The sequence below is a fragment of the Arachis hypogaea genome, chromosome 10 (genome assembly GCF_003086295.3).
Source record: "Arachis hypogaea cultivar Tifrunner chromosome 10, arahy.Tifrunner.gnm2.J5K5, whole genome shotgun sequence".
Lineage (NCBI taxonomy): Eukaryota > Viridiplantae > Streptophyta > Magnoliopsida > Fabales > Fabaceae > Arachis > Arachis hypogaea.
This window is the reverse complement of record NC_092045.1, coordinates 63,372,069-63,379,492: the sequence shown is the minus strand read 5'-3', so window position 1 is coordinate 63,379,492 and position 7,424 is coordinate 63,372,069. Positions and strand designations below refer to the sequence as shown.

The 7,424-nt window shown below is 38.1% G+C and overlaps 1 non-coding gene across 1 annotated transcript; it reads left to right on the top strand.

The window, feature by feature from the left end:
• The first annotated feature begins 5,731 nt into the window (after nt 1–5,731).
• Nucleotides 5,732–5,839, top strand: LOC112718694 (small nucleolar RNA R71). The gene has a single exon (XR_003161023.1). It is a non-coding gene; the product is annotated as a small nucleolar RNA R71 (small nucleolar RNA).
• Nucleotides 5,840–7,424: the final 1,585 nt, after the last annotated feature.

Genomic DNA, 7,424 nt, shown 5'->3' with positions numbered 1-7,424 from the left:
CTGTTTGAGAAATTGCCTCTTTTACTGCTACATTTATCTCATTAACTGCACTCAACTCAAGCGTTGTTTTGGTCATCTTGATTTTTTGCGTACGAGTTTCTACAGACAAAGGTATCATGACATGAAGCCACCACTATTACACTCATTAAGAACAATGTTCTTATGACGGAAATCCATCGGAAGATCCTCAGCAACACATATCCACTTTCTGAAGACTTGTAATGCAGTCAAAACTGATGGTCCAGATCATGACACTTATAAGATCCTGTTATCCCTTTCTCATTAAAGGGTGAAGCTGCACAATGGTTTGAAACTTTTCCCCAAGGAAGTATCACTAGTTGGAGATTTGGTCACCAAATTTCTGGCCAAATTCACCTCATCCAGACAGATCATCCAGTTGAAAGAGGAGAACATCTATTCACACAAGGGAGGAAGAACCACTTTTCAAAGCCTGGGAAAGATACAAGAAAGCAACTGATAAAGTGGGCTTCCGAGCTTTTTATGAAGGACTAACCCCAGAAACAAGAAAAGCAGTGGATACTTCTCAGATGCCTACTCAAAGCAACAACAACTACCAAGGAATTGCAAATTTCAATGACAAAGGAGTCATCAACCAACACTCATTCGAGAAACCACAGAATGCAATTTCTGAAAAAGAAGTAATGAAACTTGAAGGAATGAAGGCATCCATGAACCTGAACAATCAAACGCAACATCAAACACAGCAACATATGGGCTGAGGGATGGAAAAGTTGATGGCCTGCAGTCCGCTGCAGTGAATGCCAAATTTCCACCATAGAGACCTCATTCTTATCTAAGAATGGGGAGGCCCGATATCAAGAACAAAGAATTTCAACCAGGGCAAATCCATGACCACAAACAACCAACATCAACTATCCACCAGTGCCAATCAAAGCCAATACTCACAAAACACACACTGCCAGACTCACTCCAACTGGAGAAGGACTGAAAACCAAAATCACGAACCAAGGAACTTCAACTACAATAACCACAACTTCTCAACCCAGCAAAAACACCATTACAGCAATAACAACCACTACATGCCACCATCACACCCACTCTTCCAACCTTTAACATCTCATAACCAACCAATCTCACAAGACTCTCAGAGAATCACAGACTTGGAGATCCTAATAGAGAGAATGATGAAACACCAAGAGGAAACAACAAGGAACCAAGAGATGTTAATCAGAGGAATTGAGGAGCAGATAGCTCAACTGGCGAAGTACTTTGCAGAAATGGGTGAGAAGAAACCAAATACTTTCCTCAAAACCATTGAAGACAAACCAACCAACAACGAAGATGCTACAAAGAAGGAAGGATGGAAAAGGATCATAGAGGACAAGAAGAAAATACCGGACAAAGGAAGTACCAGCCAAGAAGAACACAACAAGGGATTCTTTCAAGGAGAGACAGAGGATAGAACTAAAGAAAGGCAGAAAATCCCCACTGGAAAATTTTCACTAGGGGATCGAGTGATGATCAATATTCAAACCATGAAGGTGTCCCCACAGTTGTCTGATCACTACATTGTGACTAAGATCCTTCCACAAGAATTTATAGAGGTCATCAAAGAGGAAACCGGAAGGAAGTTCACAGTGAAGAAAGACAAGCTAAGGCACTGTGATTTTCAACCTCCATGATCAGCAGAATAGAAAATGTCAAGCTAGTGACAATAAAAGAGCGCTTGTTGGGAGGCAACCCGACCTGAGGTAGTTTTCTTTTCATAGCCTTTTCAATAAAAATGTTGAATAATTGGTATGGATTGCAAGGAGCTAAGTTTGGTGTTACACACCAAAATAATTTAAGGGAGAATGAAGGATTCTAAGTTTGGTGTTCCACCCAAAAATCTCACTCAAAAACATTCTCACCTCCTGCATGATGCTAGCTCCAAGCAACCAAACACATTATTCAACTGTTTAACTTTTTTCTAGCTTTAATTTCATAACCTTTATCAAGGACACAAGGTTTCATATATGGTTAACTGTTGCATCAGAAGCAGTGGCAAACAATTAAGTTTGGTGTTCTCACACCTAAATAAAACCAAGAGACACACTCAATTTATGCACACTAACCATACAATTAAGGCTTGAGAAGCAAGCAACTTTGAGAATTATGCAGGATAAGAGTCAACAATTGAAGATATTATGCATCTTAACTCAAAGAGAACACAACAGAAGGAAGAATCAAAGGGCTGCAACTTCAAAGGTTGTATCTAAACTTAATCCTTGCTGCTGTGAAATGTTTTGAATCTGGAAACCATTGTATGTCTTGCTAAAGTGTTATCTAGTTGCAAGTGAAATTGTTTGTTAAGAATGTTAAATCTGCATAATGCTTGCTATCCATCACTTAGCTTGAAATTTGTTTTGTTTCCCACATGCTTAAATAAAGAGAATTGTTTGAATTGAAAAGTGAAATATCCAATGTTGCATAAGTAAGAATGAAAGTTAATGGTGGTATATGTGTTTGATTAAATGCATAACTCATGAAATAATTGTTGCATAACATCATTTTCATTAAAGTGTGAGTTAGCTTGCTGATATAAAGACTCTCATCAATAAAGAAAAAAGCCCTTGAGAACAAAACAGAAAGAAAAGGAAGAAGAAAAGCCAAAGTGGCAAGAAAAACAAAGAATAAAGGTTGGACACCAATAGTTTGGACCCTAGGACATATTCCTGTGTGTTCTTGTACTAAGATATGCTTGGATGAGTAAATTCTAAGGGGTATTTTAAAACCCGGTCACTTAGATCAACTGATTTGGATGGCCAATTGAAAGTCCACAATAAAGAGCAACTTAGATACAGAACTTTTAGTTATCCAAAGAGATGCTGGGCATCAATGATCCTAGGAAGAATTAGTGAGCCATGTGTCTGTGGTGGAAAGATGTTGAGCAAAAGAAAAAAAATAAAGCCAAAGGCTACTACTGCAACATTTGACACTAAACCTCCAAAAGAATAATAAGCTTGTTAAGCATTATAAGAAAGAAAAGTTAGCAAGGGAGTAATTAAAAAGTAAGTCTTATAACAGCAAGTTTAGCAAACCTTTGAGGAAAGATGTATATTATGTAACAACAACAATAATTGAGTTATCATTGTCTGCATAAAGATCCCATAAATCAAGTTCTGCTATATGCCTAATAAGGATATGTGTTCTTTTCTTATTCATTTCAATTGCTCTTAAATTTGATGCTTGCTTGGGGACAAGCAAGATTTACGTTTGGTGTTGTGATGACAAGTCATCATATACCCATTTTTCAAGCTAATTTCACTTGTTTTATTAGTCTTTATGCACTTTCTTGCATCCTAAGTAAGTGATTTGCAGTGAAATGCATAACTTCTTTAAATCAAACAACCACCATGGAATTAATGTTAACTCATGAGGTTAAGCTAATTTTAATTGAATTTTAATTGTTTATAAGCTTTGTGAATTGAGTGATACTTGGAGTGGTTGTTTTGGTTTATTGTAGGTGAAGAAAAGAATGAAAGAGAAAAGCGTAGCTTAAGGAAGCGTGGCCCAAGGAGAAAAAGGCGTGGCGCATAATGGAGGAAGCAAGCATTGCCCTCCACAGGGGCACACTGCCCTCTAGGAGGGCAACATAAGGGAACAAAGCTTGAAAGGCAACTCTGCCTTGCCCACTACAAGGGCAGAGCACAAATCTGTGCCTTGGAATCAAGAGGATCAAAACATTGCCCTGCCCTCCTCAAGGGCAGTATCGGGCTCACCAAGGGAAGAAATTCAAAGAAAAAGTTCACCTATGCTTACTACAAGTCTCGAACACGGCACAATGAGGAAGCAAGGAACTAGGCTTCATTATGGTGCCAAGAAAGCCAAGAAAATTGAGTAGCGTGTGTTTCTGCCATGTCTCAAACGCGGGACTTCAGTTTGGAGACACTGCCCTGCCCTCCGCGAGGGCAGGGCAGCATTTTGTTGTGGCACGGCCAGCGCACCATTCTGGCGCACCAACGCATCACGCCCGCACCATGGCCGCACGCACCAAATTCTGCCCTGCCCTCCACAAGGGCAAGGCAGCCTCCTGGAAGCTATTGTTTTTGGGCCAAAAATTGAATTAAAAATCCAATTTAATTCATTTCTTGACCAAATCAAAAGCCCATCCAAATCCCAAGATCCAAGAATAGAAAGTGTATAAATAGGAGCTAGTTTGATGTAATTAGAACGTTTTGGCTTGACTTTTGAATTTTGCACTTTCTTTGAGCTTTGAATTTTTGCAACTTTTCTTGAGAGACTGAACTGAGATTTCAGAGAATTGGGGAGGAGAATTGATCTCTCTTCTTCCTCGTTCTTGCTGGGGCATATTTCATTTCCTTGTTTTGAGTTTTGGGTGTTAAGAATTGAGGAAATTCTGTCTCAATCTCCACTCAAGAGCTCTTTAATTTCTCTTCTGCATAATTGAATTCACTTACATCCCCTTTACTGCTTCTTCTTCAATTTCTTGTCAATTGCTTTGAGAACTTGGATCTGGGAGGGCAATTGAGATCTAGGCTTTGCTACCTAGTCTCTGGAGTCCTGAGATCCCAATTTCCTTTTGGTTCTTCTGTGAACCTTTGCTGCACTTAATTTCTTTACTGTTTGAGTTCTAATTGCTTCTAATTCATCTTCTACTTTATTAATTGTTGCAATCTACTTTCTCTTGCTGGAATTCTGAATTCCCAATCCTTAATTCCCCTTTTATATTCAAGCAATTTACATTTCTTGCACTTTTAGTTACTGCAATTTACATTTCTTGCACTTTAAGTTTCAGTCATTTACATTCTTGTTCTTTACAATTCAGCAAGTTTACTTTCCTGCTCTTTAATTTACTGCAATTTCCCCCTCTCCCTTTACATTCCAAGAAATTTAGCTTCTGTTAAATACAACCCACTCAACCAAAATTTGATTCGTTTGACTAAATCAACCACTAAACTAAAATTGCTCAATCCTTCAATCCCTGTGGGATCGACCTCACTCATGTGAGTTATTATTACTTGATGCGACCCGGTACACTTGCCGGTGAGTTTTGTGTTGGATCGTTTTCCACACATCAACCCACTTGTCCCTCCAAGTTTCTAATGGAGGACCTTGTTTCAGTCATGAAACTTTGAGTGGTTTTGATTAGATCAGAGACCATGGTTGCTAAGTCAGAGTTGTTCTACTTAGAACTCTCTGTCTGTTGCTGAGAAGATGATGGAAAAGGCTTGCTATTGCTAAACCTGTTTCTTCCACCATTATTGTTGTTGAAACCTTGTTGAGGTCTCTGTTGATCCTTCCATGAGAGATTTGGATGATTTCTCCATGAAGGATTATAGGTGTTTCCATAGGGGTCTCCCATGTAATTCACCTCTTCCATTGAAGGGTTCTCAGGATCATAAGCTTCTTCTTCAGATGAAGCGTCCTTAGTACTGCTTGGTGCATTTTGCATTCCAGACAGACTTTGAGAAATCATATTGACTTGCTAAGTCAATATTTTGTTCTGAGCCAATATGGCATTCAGAGTATCAATCTCAAGAACTCCTTTCTTCTGATTTGTCCCATTGTTCACAGGATTTCTTTCAGAAGTGTACATGAATTGGTTATTTGCAACCATTTCAATTAGTTCTTGAGCTTCTGTAGGCGTCTTCTTTAGATGAAGAGATCCTCCAGCAGAGCTATCCAAAGACATCTTGGACAGTTCAGACAGACCATCATAGAAAATACCTATGATGCTCCATTCAGAAAGCATGTCAGAGGGACACTTTCTAATTAATTGTTTGTATCTTTCCCAAGCTTCATAGAGGGATTCTCCTTCCTTCTGTCTGAAGGTTTAGACTTCCACTCTAAGCTTACTCAATTTTTGAGGTGGAAAGAACTTTGCCAAGAAGGCATTCACTAGGTTTTCCCAAGAGTTCAGGCTTTCTTTAGGTTGTGAGTCCAACCATATTCTAGCTCTGTCTCTTACAGCAAAAGGGAAGAGCAAAAGTCTGTAGACCTCAGGGTCAACCCCATTAGTCTTGACAGTGTCACAGATTTGCAAGAATTTAGCTAAAAACTGATGAGGATCTTCCAATGGAAGTCCATGGAACTTGCAATTCTGTTGCATTAGAGAAACTAATTGAGGCTTAAGGTCAAAGTTGTTTGCTCCAATGGCAGGGATAGAGATGCTTCTCCATAGAAGTCGGGAGTAGGTGCAGTAAAGTCACCCAGCACCTTCCTTGCATTGTTGGCATTGTTGTTGTTTTCGGCTGCCATGAGTTCTTCTTCTTTGAAGATTTCTGTTAGGTCCTCTACAGAGTATTGTGCCTTAGCTTCCCTTAGCTTTCGCTTCAAGGTCCTTTCAGGTTCAGGATCAACCTCAACAAGAATGCTTTTGTCTTTGCTCCTGCTCATATGAAAGGGAAGAGAACAAGAAAATATGGAATCCTCTATGTCACAGTATAGAGATTCCTTGAGGTGTCAGAGGGAAAGAAAAATAAAAGGAAGAGGTAGAAAATTCAAATTTATCAAGAAAGATGGAGTTCGAATTGTGCATTAAGGAATAGTGTTAGTCCATAAATAGAAGGATGTGAGAAGAGGGGAAGAAATTTTCGAAAATTAAGTAAAAGATTTTGAAAACATTTTGAAAAACTTTAATTGATTTTCGAAAACCATGATTGAGAAAGAAGTAAAGTGATTTTTGAAAAAGATTTTGAAATTAGAAATCAAAAAGATTTGATTGAAAACTATTTTGAAAAAGATGTGATTAGGAAGATATGATTGGTTTTAAAAAGATGTGATTGAGAAGATATGATTTGAAAAGCAATTTAAAAAGATTTGATTTTAAAAATTAATGACTTGCCTAACAAGAAAAGATATGATTCAAACATTAATCCTTTCTCAACAGAAAAGGCAACATGCTTGAATTGTTGAATCAAATCATTAATTGATAGCAAGTATTTTTGAAAATAGAAAGAAATTGATTTTGAAAAAGATTTGATTGAAAAGATTTGATTTGAAAAAGATTTGATTTTGAAAAGATTTTGAAAACTAAAAAAAATCTGAATTGAAAATAGAATCTTCCCTCTTGTGCCATCCTGGCGTTAAACGCCCAGAATGGTGCACATTCTAGCGTTTAACGCCCAAAGCTCTACCCTTTTGGGCGTTAAACGCCCAACCAGGCACCCTGGCTGGCGTTTAAACGCCAGTTTGCCTTCCTTACTGGGCGTTTTGAACGCCCAGCTTTTTCTATGTATTTTCTCTGCTGTATGTTCTGAATCTTCAATCCTCTGTATTATTGACTTGAAAAGACACAAATTAAAAATATTTTTGGATTTTAATAACAAGGAATAATCAAAATGCAACTAAAATCAAATAACAATGCATGCAAGACACCAAACTTGGCAGTTTGTATACTACTGACACTAACAAAATGAGAATGCATATGAGAAACACAA